The following is a 12268-nucleotide window of genomic DNA, read 5'->3' as shown; positions in this document are numbered from 1 at the left end:
GATAAAACAGAATGTGAAAATTTATAATGTACAGAATATTATATAAAGCTAAATGGATACATCAATAATTGTGTATTTATAAGAATTACGTATATATATACACACACACACACACAAATATTTAAACACATATATAAAGAAACATGCATAGCATATATGTGTATAGGTGTGCTAATGCGCATATATTTATATCTCTTTATGTATTTAGTTAGGGGTTGGGCTTATGATGTCATTAAAGGGAACTATTTGGTAGTAAGGGAACCACCAGGTGAGAAAACTCCCTGTCAGTGAGATCTGACCTGATCACAGATCTTCCTGACTTTCAAGTCTATTTCTCTATCTACTGTTTTTGGCTCTAGGCTTCTCTTTATGTGTATAGACATGTGTATATATGTATACATATACATAATAGACATACAGTAAGTTTATCTTTTAGATGATTCATTATATGTATGTGTGTGTATATATATATACATATATATATAATTATAACACATAAATGAATGAATGGATAGATACATACATATGGATAGATTAGGAACTAAACCTGTTATTCTAGGTAAGAAAATTTCTTCTATCAATGTAGGCTGGTAGGTACCTGCTCTGAAACTTAGAGTCTTAAAGAATTGCCTACTGCACTAGGAATTGATTAAATTACTTGCCCAGGGTCATGTAGCTAGTATGTGTCAGGCATTACACTGACTTCAAGGCACGATCTCTAAGCACTGTATCTCTTTTTTTCTCTTTGCACACACAATATTTCTATATGTATACACATACACACACACACACACACACACACACACACACACACAGACTACAGAGAGATGACCTGGCTCTAGTAATGAGTAGGAGGGGACTGGACTGGATTGAATTTTGGAAAAGGCACAATCATTTTAATGATCCCAAGCTGTTTACTGCTACAAATTTTTATCATTTTACCACACATATTGTCCGAGAGATGATAAATTCCTGTGAATATTGGAACACTATTATCTCAGAAAATCAAAATTATAAGTATTCCAAATGATAATAGGAAAAGACATTGTATTTGTTATAAGGTTTTTGGGTTTTTTTGCTTTTTTTAACTGGGAGAGTAGCATCGTTGAAGAGACAGAAAGCAAATTAAGTTAATCTTAAAAAGTAAAAAATAAAAGAGAAACATACATAGTGTATGTACATAGGGCATAACATACAGATTTCCCCAAAAGTCTTAGTGCATTTTTTTAACTCAAACTAGCTTAAAATTGCATAGAATTTTGGCAGAATATGCATGATGAACACATACCATGCATCTTTCTATTTTGTTTTCTAGCTTTTATTTTTAAACTATATAAACTTAAAATTGCACTAAGACTTTTAAGATAAGCTATGTAGTTGATGATAGTGTTGAGCACAACCCCACCTTCCCTTCCCTTAATTGTTCTGTAAGCAGGCATTTTAGCATAACTTTTACCCCTCCCTTCCCTCTCCTAATTGACCCATGAGTGGGGGGTTCAGTCTAGGAAAAAAGAGTGGGAAAATTCAAATATACACTGACCAATCACTGACTGTAGTTTCAGCTTACATTACCTGACTATTGTAATCTCTTTAAAAACCGGCATATTGTTCATGCCAATTTACTGTCTGATTTGGGTATGTGACCCCGGCAGTCCCGCGGCAATAAAACCCACTTCCAATTTTAATCTCGGGGACCTTCTGTCCTGCTCCTTTTATGCCCTACATACATTGGAGGCCCTCTCAAGATCTGTGGTGTTTCGTGGCACTGCAAAATAAAAAGAGCTCTCGGCCTAGGGAGGTAGGCATCTGTTCGCCCCAATCCCTAGGGGAGCTAGTGCATGATGATGTTCCAGGGCCCCAGGTCTAGAGGAGGGAAAGATCGCATCTGCCTCCTGACTCCAACTTGCTCCTGTTTGGTCTTTTGTGGATCCAGGACCTCCAGTTTTGAGTAAAAATCTGTTCTGCTTCTGTTCTGGAGGGCGGAGGACTAGACGTAGCCATTTGGCAGGGGGCATCTCCTCCCCGGGGAAGCTTTGGGATGCCAAAGCCTCTCGACCATCAGTACTCTGGTTGTTAATGTTTGTATCTTTTTTGTGTGTGTCTTGTGCTTGCTTGAGCTCATTTGCTGCCTGTTCAGTATCTGCAGGGGCATATCAAGTAGCTAGGGACTATTATTTGTCGGTATGCATCCTATACATTCTTTGTGTGTCCTGTGCTTGCTTGAGCTCATTTGCTTCCTGTTCAGTATCCATGGGGGGCAAAGCAAACAGCTAGGGACTATTGTCTGTCCTTGAGAAGTTTTGTCTTGAGCTTATTCGCTTAAAGCCTCCCCGTTTTTATTCTGCAAAGCGGGTATTCAAATGGCTATCAGACGAGCACCTCCAAGAGAGTTTTCTGATTTCCATTGGGAAAACATATTTCTTTATAAGACTATACTGTTTGTTTGTCTTTTCATCCTAGAACATGGGAGGATTCAGCCAGTACATCAAAACTCCCCTGGGTTGCATGCTAAGCCATTTTAGAGTAGCCTATCAGGACAGGCAGATTATGGAGTCCCCCTGAAGAAGAGGAAACTCATTTCTTATTGCATGAATGAGTGGCCCATTTTGGAGGTGGGCTGTCCCCCTCAGGGAAGTTTCAACAAACAAATTATCCAATCAGTGTTTCGGGTGGTCACAGGGAATCCAGGACATCCAGATCAGTTCCCTTATATTGATTTCTGGCTAGATCTCGTCACCTATCCCCCTTCCTGGCTTAGGAACTGTTCTTTCCAAAGGTGCATCTGAATCCTTGTGGCCCACCAGCTCTCTGATACTCCTAAGAAAAAACATCACACAAAAATCCTACAGCATCATAGCAAGGAGAATAATTTCCCACCACCTTACAACCCTCAATCCCCTCCCTCTGCCTCTTCTCCTAACTCTTGGGGACTTCCAAACTCCCCGAGTCCCCTTTCACTCCCCCACCACACCCAGACTGGGGCAAACTATCAGCCCCTAGAAGAACCCTCTTCTGCTTCAGCCATCTTTCCCCTCAGGGAATAAACTCCAAAAACAGGAGGGTTTTGAGGGCATAGTTATATCCCAGCTGGTAGAAATTGCCCAGTTTATGACAACAGGGACAGCTCCTCTGATAAAGCAGACAAGAAGTTTGCCCAGGTCCTTGTGGCTGCACCTCAAATCCCAAACCCGGTACCCGAGTGGGTCACTACACCACGTGGTACCCACATTCCTCTTGCAAAGTGACCAATGCGCATACTGTGAAGAGTCAGGCCATTGGAAAAATGAATCCCCCGGGGACAGAGACTCTCCAGAGTCCTCCAAAAACTCAAAGGGGGGGGAGGGGCAAAAGTTTTTACTGTGCTGGTCCTTCCCCTCCTCCTGAGCATTGGGAAGGTGGGGAGGTGGGCCCCTCTTTGGGAATCCCTCCCCTCAGATCAAAGAAGCAGGCAGGCTAGATCTCCTGCCTGAGCAATTAAAGCCAATTAAGTGTGGAGCTTTGAGACTGGCAGATTCAAAGCTCACTTTCCACAGGTCCACCAAAATTCTCCCTGTTGTTGTAATAATTTGAAATTTTTAATTTGGGAAATTTACAAATTCTTTACAAAATATCTTTGCAAATTCTGAGAATGAATCATTAAGAAATTAGAAACAGGATATCGGGATTGCTTTAAAAATAGAGGGTTTTTAGGATATTGGGATTGCTTAAAAGGAAGGTTTTTTTTGCTATCTCAGCTTGACTTATTCCTTGAATTTATAAAAGGAAAATCAATAGTATTTGTGAAATATTTGTGATCAGAATTGTATAACGATTGCAAAAAATAATAACTGGCATATTTTGGTATCTCTCTAACTTTTAATTCATACCAGAATTGATAAGGTCAATTATCGTATAAGTCGTTTGATATTCATTGTTATTTTGTTGCCATCTTTCTGAGATTGTATTGTGTTTCTAAAAGTCTATTTAGCTAAGTGAACTTAAGAAACATTTTTGAAGTAGGAATAGTATTACAGCTATTTTAAAAAATCTGAATTTTGTATTGTGTGTGTATTGGGTTCTCATGTTATAAAATTTGTTAATTTAAGGTTACATTTGGGTTACAAACAGGCAATAATGTTGTTGATATTTCACTTAAAATTTGGGCTAAATTAATTTGGAAAAATTATGAACTCTGATGTTAAAAACAATTTTCTCATTACTATTCTGAAGCTGTTGAGTCATACATATGTTAACCTGGATGTATGTGATTATACAATGTCTTGGGAAATTCATATTAGGAGCATTTTAACACCAAATTAGTTTTAGGAAATTCTCATACTTGAAGGATTATTTTATAATTATGTTTGTCAACCTTAAGTGAAACCTTTCTTAGGTGTGAGGTTTGTGTCGATGGCTATGGGATGAACAAGTTTCTGTGCAAAGTAGTTTGGAAATTACTAAATTAAGGTGACCAGATTGTTAATTACTTGATTTTGGTTTGAAGTTTAAATTTAGATACATCATAATTATTTCTGATATTGTTACTTGTAAAGATTGGTATTATGAATGTTGTATTAGAAGCAGTTTCTCATACTCTAAATGCTGTTAAATTAAGAATTATACTGTCAGAGGAACAAGAAAATGATGGTTGATGAAGCACTCTGATCATGTCAGAGTATCACTTATGCTATTCTGAAATGTAATTTAAGAAATCATACACTTTTAAGTTTTTCTTTTTTAAGTGTCAATTCATAAATCAAGTATTTACAATAGTATGCTTGGGAAAAAGTACTTATTGTTAATTATGTGAAGAAAAGACCCTGTGAATCTTCTTCTAAGTTTTGTAAAACCTAGAATATGGAAATGAGGGCTTGGGTGTCCCAGAAAACAATTTGTGGGCAGGACCTGGCTTCAGTCACGCTTTAGCCTCTGGCTACAGACCTAGCCCCATATGAAACAGAGACAGATCTACCCAAATGATTTTGGGTCCCAGCTGTTTAAGAGGGGGTGGGAATGATCAGGTGCTTGGAATGATGGAGTACTTGGGTACCTGATATTTAGATTAATAAGAGTTACTTTAGTTGAGAGAAAAGAAAGATACCATTTTTATATTTAGGTTAATCAGAGTTACTTTAGTTGAGAGAAAAGAAAAGGTAACATTTTTAACACCAGGTTAATTCAAACTATCTCTAAAGTCTATTTTAACAAAGCAGATAAGAAGGTTAGGGGACAAATGGGGTTTATCCAGCCCCTCCTGTTTCCAGATAGTTGACATCAGTTTTAGAAGTATGTTGAGAGAGCATGAGGAAGTTTTGGGAAGATAGAAAGATTTGTAACTTGAGTTTGTAATTAATAGCTCAACAAAATTTTAAATGGTCCTATCTGAAGGGCACTAGTCCATATTTATTTGCTATTTAATAATTTGAGGGACTGTAAATTTTACTATTCTTCTAATCCTTGATTACAGGAGTCTTCATAAAAGCCAATAGTGGGATGGCAGAGGCTGCAGGCTGCAAACTGTTCAAGGTGGATGTCTGTGCTTGGAAAAGTTTGGGGACAACCTCGGACACTGCCCGCGTGGGATCTCTCTGACTTTCCCAATTGTGCCTTTTCTTTCTGAAAAAGGAAACCTCCCTCCAATTTATGCCTAAGTCTTGCTTTCAGCACCCGATTGCTTTCTGAATGACTAGTGGAGATGACTCATGCCTGGAATCAAACAAGGCTAAAGAAGTTTTCATTCTGGCAAGGTTTGACTTTGTCCCTGTCTTATTCTATAGCAAATTCACTGAGAAGTAATATTCAGGGCCAAATAAATGAGTAAATATAGAGATAACATCCTTCAAAGAAGGAGATGATTAGTAATAAGGCAAAAAGTAATGAAATAGATGCCTGATTGACCAGGATAGTGAAGTTTGAGGAGATCAACAGGATCAGGCCAGATGACACGTAGGATTAAATACAGATGTATAAAATTGGCTTTAAGAATTTCTTATTATGTGAATTCATGATTTGAACATGTTTGGGAATAAGATCAGAGGTATGGATTTTGGATTTTAGCCCAAGGATTGTATAAGATAGTGGTAAGGGGGAAGCTAAAGTTAATTTGTTAATGCATTTGTCTGATAAATTGATAAATTTAAAAAAAAAAAAAAGGTTTTTCGTATTTTAAAGGACTCCTATAGCAGGTACAGGATTTAGGAAAAGTAGGAATGGCAAAGAATAAATAAATTGAAAATTCTCTGTAGTTTCAAAATATGGCACTAATCTTAACTAATTATGTTAATTTATATTAAGTCAAAATTACCTGGTCATCTCTAGATCTGAACTGGAGAAGCAAAACTCCTTTTTAGATTCTGTAACTACATGAGGCATCAGGGATTTAAAAGTGTTGCTTAAATGAAACAAGGAATTATAGGTTAATTATGATTCTTATATAGTTTGTATATAAGTTTTCTTGGTTATCTTGGTGACATGTACCTGACTTAATGTAATTATGTCATTTTGTAAAATTATGAAAAAAACCTCATTGTATTAACTGAGCCTAGCCCTGTGTGGCTAAGAAAACTGAACTATTTGTTTGAACCTAGACTTGCATGGCTAAAAACTGGACATTTATCTATAAAATCATGTTTCTGGGAGCTCTTATATTGTACATTTGAACTCTAGTCATATAAGGATCACCTCCTGAGCCTTGGAATATGAAAAAGACAACATCAGATGCAGACAGCTTTCCTAATAATTCAGACCTGACATCTATTAGGACAGCTTTTTTTCCTGGAAAATTCAACTAGAGGACCAATGGAAAAATGTGGCCCCCTCCCCTTCCTTGAGATTATGGCTTTGATTATAGGAAGTCCCTATTAACTGTTAAATTACTAATTGTCAGGGACCCCCACTACCATCCTTTAGGAACGGAATTGGATAACCTAGATGATGTGGTCCCAGTCATGTCAAAGGTTTGACACACCTACAAAAAAAAAAATAGTAGGGAATGTTGAGCACAACCCCACCTTTCCTTCCCTTAATTGTTCTGTAAGCAGGCATTTTAGCATAACTTTTACCCCTCCCTTCACTCTCCTAATTGACCCATGAGTGGGGGGTTCAGTCTAGAAAAAAAGAGTGGGAAAATTCAAATATACTGACCAATCACTGACTGTAGTTTCAGCTTACATTACCTGACTATTGTAATCTCTTTAAAAACCGGCATATTGTTCATGCCAATTTACTGTCTGATTTGGGTATGTGACCCTGGCAGTCCTGCGGCAATAAAATCCACTTCCAATTTTAATCTCGGGGATCTTCTGTCTCGCTCCTTTTATGCTCAACAATAGGAGTGACATACAATATACAGAATCATAGGTTTAAAACTAGAAAGAATCAATAAGTTCAACAACTTAATTTTATAGAAGAGAGAAAAACTGACACAGAAAGGGTAAGAATATGGTCATAGTTTAGAACAATCAGAAACCAGATTTGATCTCTGATTCCACAGCTAAAACTCTTATCAAGAATATGTCTGATTAGAGAAGCATGTGGTGTATCCATGTGGTGAGACAGAAAAACAATATGTAGAAAACCCAAGTGTCACCATGAAACCTCAGGGATATGGAAATAACCAGAATAAGGCATTAATGGGCTTCTTAGATTCTCTCTGACATATTCATTGAAAAAAAACATTGAACTACATGGCAGAGAATAGAAAGATTTGGCGAAGCTAAGGTATATACTAGTGTAAGGAGTAAAATGGTCTAGATAATGGAGAGGCACAGTAATTAGGTAATAAGCATGCTAGCAGTGTAGTCAGGAAACCAGGTGTCTAATTCCACCTTATACACTTACTGGCTGAATGCTCATAGGCAGGTTGCTTAAATTCCAGAGTCTCCAGTTTCCTAATCTATGTAATAAACATAATAACACTCTTGCTATCTACCACATAGAATTCTCATGTAAACCTTACAGTCCTACTTAAATGTTAGTTTTCCATGTTATTAAGAGTCAAGGATAATTCTAAGTTTTTGAGCCTGGGCAACTGGGATAATGGTGGTTACACTGATAGAGAAAAATTGGAAGAGAAAATTGATTTAGGGGAAGATCATAAATTGTTTTAAACATGCTGAATTTTACTTGCCTGCAACATATCTGAGAGAAAATGTTTGCTAGATGTTTAGACACATGAAATGGCAGAACTGGACACAGATTCAGGACTCATCAAGATAAAGATACTAGTTGATGACGTGAAATGCATAAATCATACGCAAGATAGACTGCAGAAAGACAGAGAAGACAGAGAAGATTCAATATGAAATGCCCACAATTTTTGGTGCCAAGAAGAATGTTTGATGAAAACAGAGAAAGTGTAGTCAACAAAAAGAAGAAACAGTCAAATTGGCATAGCCTTATCCAAGCCAAGAGGAAAGATTAAGGATAGAATGCTCAATATTGTATCTGGCAATTAGAAAATCACTGTTAACTTTTAAGATCTGATTTTAAATAGAATGGTGGAATGACAAAAGAGATAAAGGCAGGTGGTGAGGAAATTAGGGCAACAAATGCAGACTGCATAATTAGACTTTTTGTTATTTTCATTGGAAAGATAAGAAAGAGAACAGTAGCTGGAGGGAGCAGCTGGGTCACATAAGATCTTTTGTCAAAATAATGACGTGTGCCTATTTCAAGGCCAAAGGGAAGAAACTAGTAGAGAGGAAGAAAGTGAAGATTCTGGAGAGGAATGAAGAAGCATCAGAATATCCTTCATGATGTAAGAGATTATAGATAGGAACTAAGGCACAGTTAAGGCAGAAAGGAAAAAGGAAGGACATTCCTGAGACTAGGGAGAAGAATAAGTGTAAAAGGTGGTGACAAGAATAAATTCAGTACCCCTAGTCTCTCTTCCCAGAAACTTTGGATTCTACTACTACACTGGACTCTGAAATGGGGTGGGGGGGGTTGCTTTATCTTCCAGAACCAGGCCTCCATACCATTATCTGCAGATCACGCCATCTCCACTCCAGCCATAATATCCAAAATACAGAAACCTCTGCCCCTGTGGCAGCAAGCACCCCAGCGTCCCCAGGGTGTCTGCCAGCACAGGTTCTTGGATCTGCTTTGATAAAGGAAAGCAACTCAAAATGGGTTAACAAGCTTACTTTAATCAGTCAGATATGTATCATTCACCTAGTTCAGGGGAAAAAGGTCAGCACCCTGAACTTCAAAATACACAGACAGAATTATCAAGACAGAAACAGATCAAGTAGACAGATTTCCAAACTGTCCAACCATTACATCCATACCAAACAACATCTGGGTTTCAAAGCCGGGGGGCTCTGGACAATGGCTTTCCAGAGTTTCATCAAATCACAGAACACTTCTCAAAGTGAGCCCCAAAACACAGTCTCACATCAGGGCTTATATAGCCTTCTCCTGGCTCAGAGAATGTAACAACCTTATTGACTCACTGGCCAATCAGGAAGTATCTACTGAAAAACAAGCCTCCCACCCCAGTCTCCAAGTGCACTTTAGCCTAGGGGCAGGGAAGATCTTACAAATTTACATTCGCATTACAGCCCCAGAAAACACATTGGACTCTGATACATGACAAGATTTTGCCTCATCTCAAATGAACAAATGGATCTTTCTCAGAACCTGGTTTCCACACCACCCTACTCTTAGCATCTCCCCCCCCCCCCACCTTTCTACCCTCCATTTTATTGTATTTATTCCTCTGTTAGAATGTAAGTTCCTTGAAGGCAGAAACCATCTTTCTTGCTTTTATTTGTAAACCCAGAGCTTACTACAGTTCTTGGCACATGGTAAGTATTTAATAAATACTTTATCTACTTATAAATTATCTCACATTCAATTGTCTCAATGAAGGAGATGAGATTACAGTTCAAATTCAGGGATGGAAATTATATCAGGAGTGTAAGGAAAGAAATGTGGAACAGCCACTGTGTGGGAAGCTGTCCAGATTTTAAAGACATATTAAAAGAACTAAATGATTGTTAAACATTGGCAAGGACTAAGTTAAAATGAATTACACAAATTTATAGTTAAGAAGAGACTGCATCTTTCTTTTGCAGCTTTACTTCTAACAATTGGTAACATTTATAAAATACAGCATATTCATTCTTCTCCCCAGTTCCTGGGACAGATGCAGCAACAGGACTTAATTTGAAGGAGAAAAAAAAATGGCAACATACTTAAAGAAATTCTAAATTCTGTAGAATTTCTCTTACTAACTGTGATATTTTCTGAAGATGGTTGTTTGATGATATTAGGAGAGGATATCTATGTAATTACACCATGCCTTTTATCTCACTCTGATTTCTTGTGTATACACATCCTGATAAGGGAATACTACCTGAATTTTAAACATCTCACACAATTTAAAAGGTAACTTACCATGTGTTCATCATTAGACACGTACAGTGCAATCAAGAAAGAAAAATCAACAAATTCAATCACAGAAATTCAATTAAAAGAGAATTTTACCAGCTTGTTCTACTATATCCATGTCAAAACAAAGCCTGGGAGGAATTAGAAACACTAACATCATATTTGTCTCAGCTTTATCTTTTCTGTGTTCAGGAGCTCATTTTCAAGGGTACCAGTTCATTAACCTTCACAAGAACAAAACCAAAACAATACAAAAAAAATTCTCCCCGGCACAAATGGCATTGCTATTTATCTTTTTTATATATCTTACACTAGGGATTTGAAAGGAGGACAAAAGCTGTTAACTCACCAGACATACACAAGAAGGACAGACGGTTTGAAATGTATATTCCAGAAAACTTTGCTACATGAGACAGTTAATACTGCCAAATATGCACACATTTTAAGCATTAGATAACCTTGATGCTCAATTCTGACTTTTCTATGTGATTTGTAGAAATATATGATGCCCTTTAAAGCACCAACCATAATTATTTCTGAATGGCTTAGTCCTCTGATGCCATGTTAGTTAGGATCATCCAGTGTATATGCTCAGAACTACTAGTTCTCTGATAAATGAATGGTGGACAGGTGAGAAGAAATATGATAAAGACGAATGAGCATTTGCTTGGTTTTTTTTTACCGCTTTTAGTTCGTCTTAAAAGATAATAATAATGCCTTATGGATGCTCTTTTTCAAGAATATAACTGAACCAGCGTGAAATATAGGATTTCAGACAACCATCTGCAATGTCAACAGAATTGCCCAATTTTGAGGAAATATTATTATAAAATACACAATAATGATGGTGTGACAAAAAAAAACTCTCAAGAAAAAAATTAAATTAAGTTTACTGAAGCACAAATTTGTAAATGTCATTGACTGAAATAAAAACACATGCAGATTTTTTCCCATTGCATTGCTGTTAGTAAGGAGTTTAAGAATGAGATCAGCCTTTTTTATCATTACATTTAAAACTCAGTTGACAACAATCTACACATTTCTGTAAATTAGAGATTACAAAAATAATATTTTAAAACTCAGTATATGCAATTTGGTGGACATAGGTATATTCATCTGGTATAATAAAGCACTCAGTCTTTAAAAATAGCATTCATGACTATATGAAAGCAAACTGCAGCCAAACTAAATGCATTCCAAGTAAAGCATAGACCAAACATCACATCTTTGCATTTTTGAAGAGCTCCACAGCTAAGGGCTATATATAATTTTGGACACAGAAGTATCAATCTTATTAGAAAGGGTTACAAGAGAGAATAGAGAATTGAACCATATGATAGATGAGAAAATAGGAAAAAACAATCTTGCTGTATCTAAAGAAAAGGGAAAATGATAGTGAATGAATGGAAGAGGGTAAGGAAAGATATTCTGTATCACTGTGGGGGTGGGGGAAATCAGTGATGTTTTCCAACCTCACAGTGTGGATTAGGAATTAGGAAAAATAAAACATTGTTGACTGATCTCATGTTTTAAAGCACTGAACAATTTATATCAGGAAGCTGTCTAGACTATTCTTATAAACAAACTTCTTATAAGTGATGGTATTCTGGTCATATGCCACATTCCCCCTGAAAGATTATTTGAATGTTTCATGCATCACTTGGGTCCTTTGAAATTATCCTCTCTCTCTCTCTCTCTCTCTCTCTCTCTCTCTCTCTCTCTCTCTCTCTCTCTGTCCATCTCTCTCTCTCTCTCTGTCCATCTCTCTCTTTGTCTCTCTGTCTCTCTCTCTCTGTCTCTCTGTCTCTCTCTGTCTCTGTCTCTCTGTCTCTCTCTCTCTCTCTCTGTCTCTCTGTCTGTCTCTCTCTCTCTCTCTCTCTCTCTCTCTCTCTCT

General features: G+C 37.2%; 1 protein-coding gene across 5 annotated transcripts in view; it reads right to left on the bottom strand.

Moving 5' to 3' along the window:
* Window positions 1-12268, bottom strand: part of EPHA3 (EPH receptor A3) — a 531109-nt gene that overhangs the window by 201248 nt on the left and 317593 nt on the right. The gene's annotated exons all lie outside the window — the stretch shown is intronic.

Source organism: Petaurus breviceps, unplaced genomic scaffold (genome assembly GCF_028583685.1).
Source record: "Petaurus breviceps papuanus isolate PSGF00001 unplaced genomic scaffold, PetGlider_PUasm1.0 213, whole genome shotgun sequence".
Taxonomy (NCBI): domain Eukaryota; kingdom Metazoa; phylum Chordata; class Mammalia; order Diprotodontia; family Petauridae; genus Petaurus; species Petaurus breviceps.
Note: the sequence above shows the minus strand (reverse complement) of the source record. Positions and strands in the feature narration are given on the sequence as shown.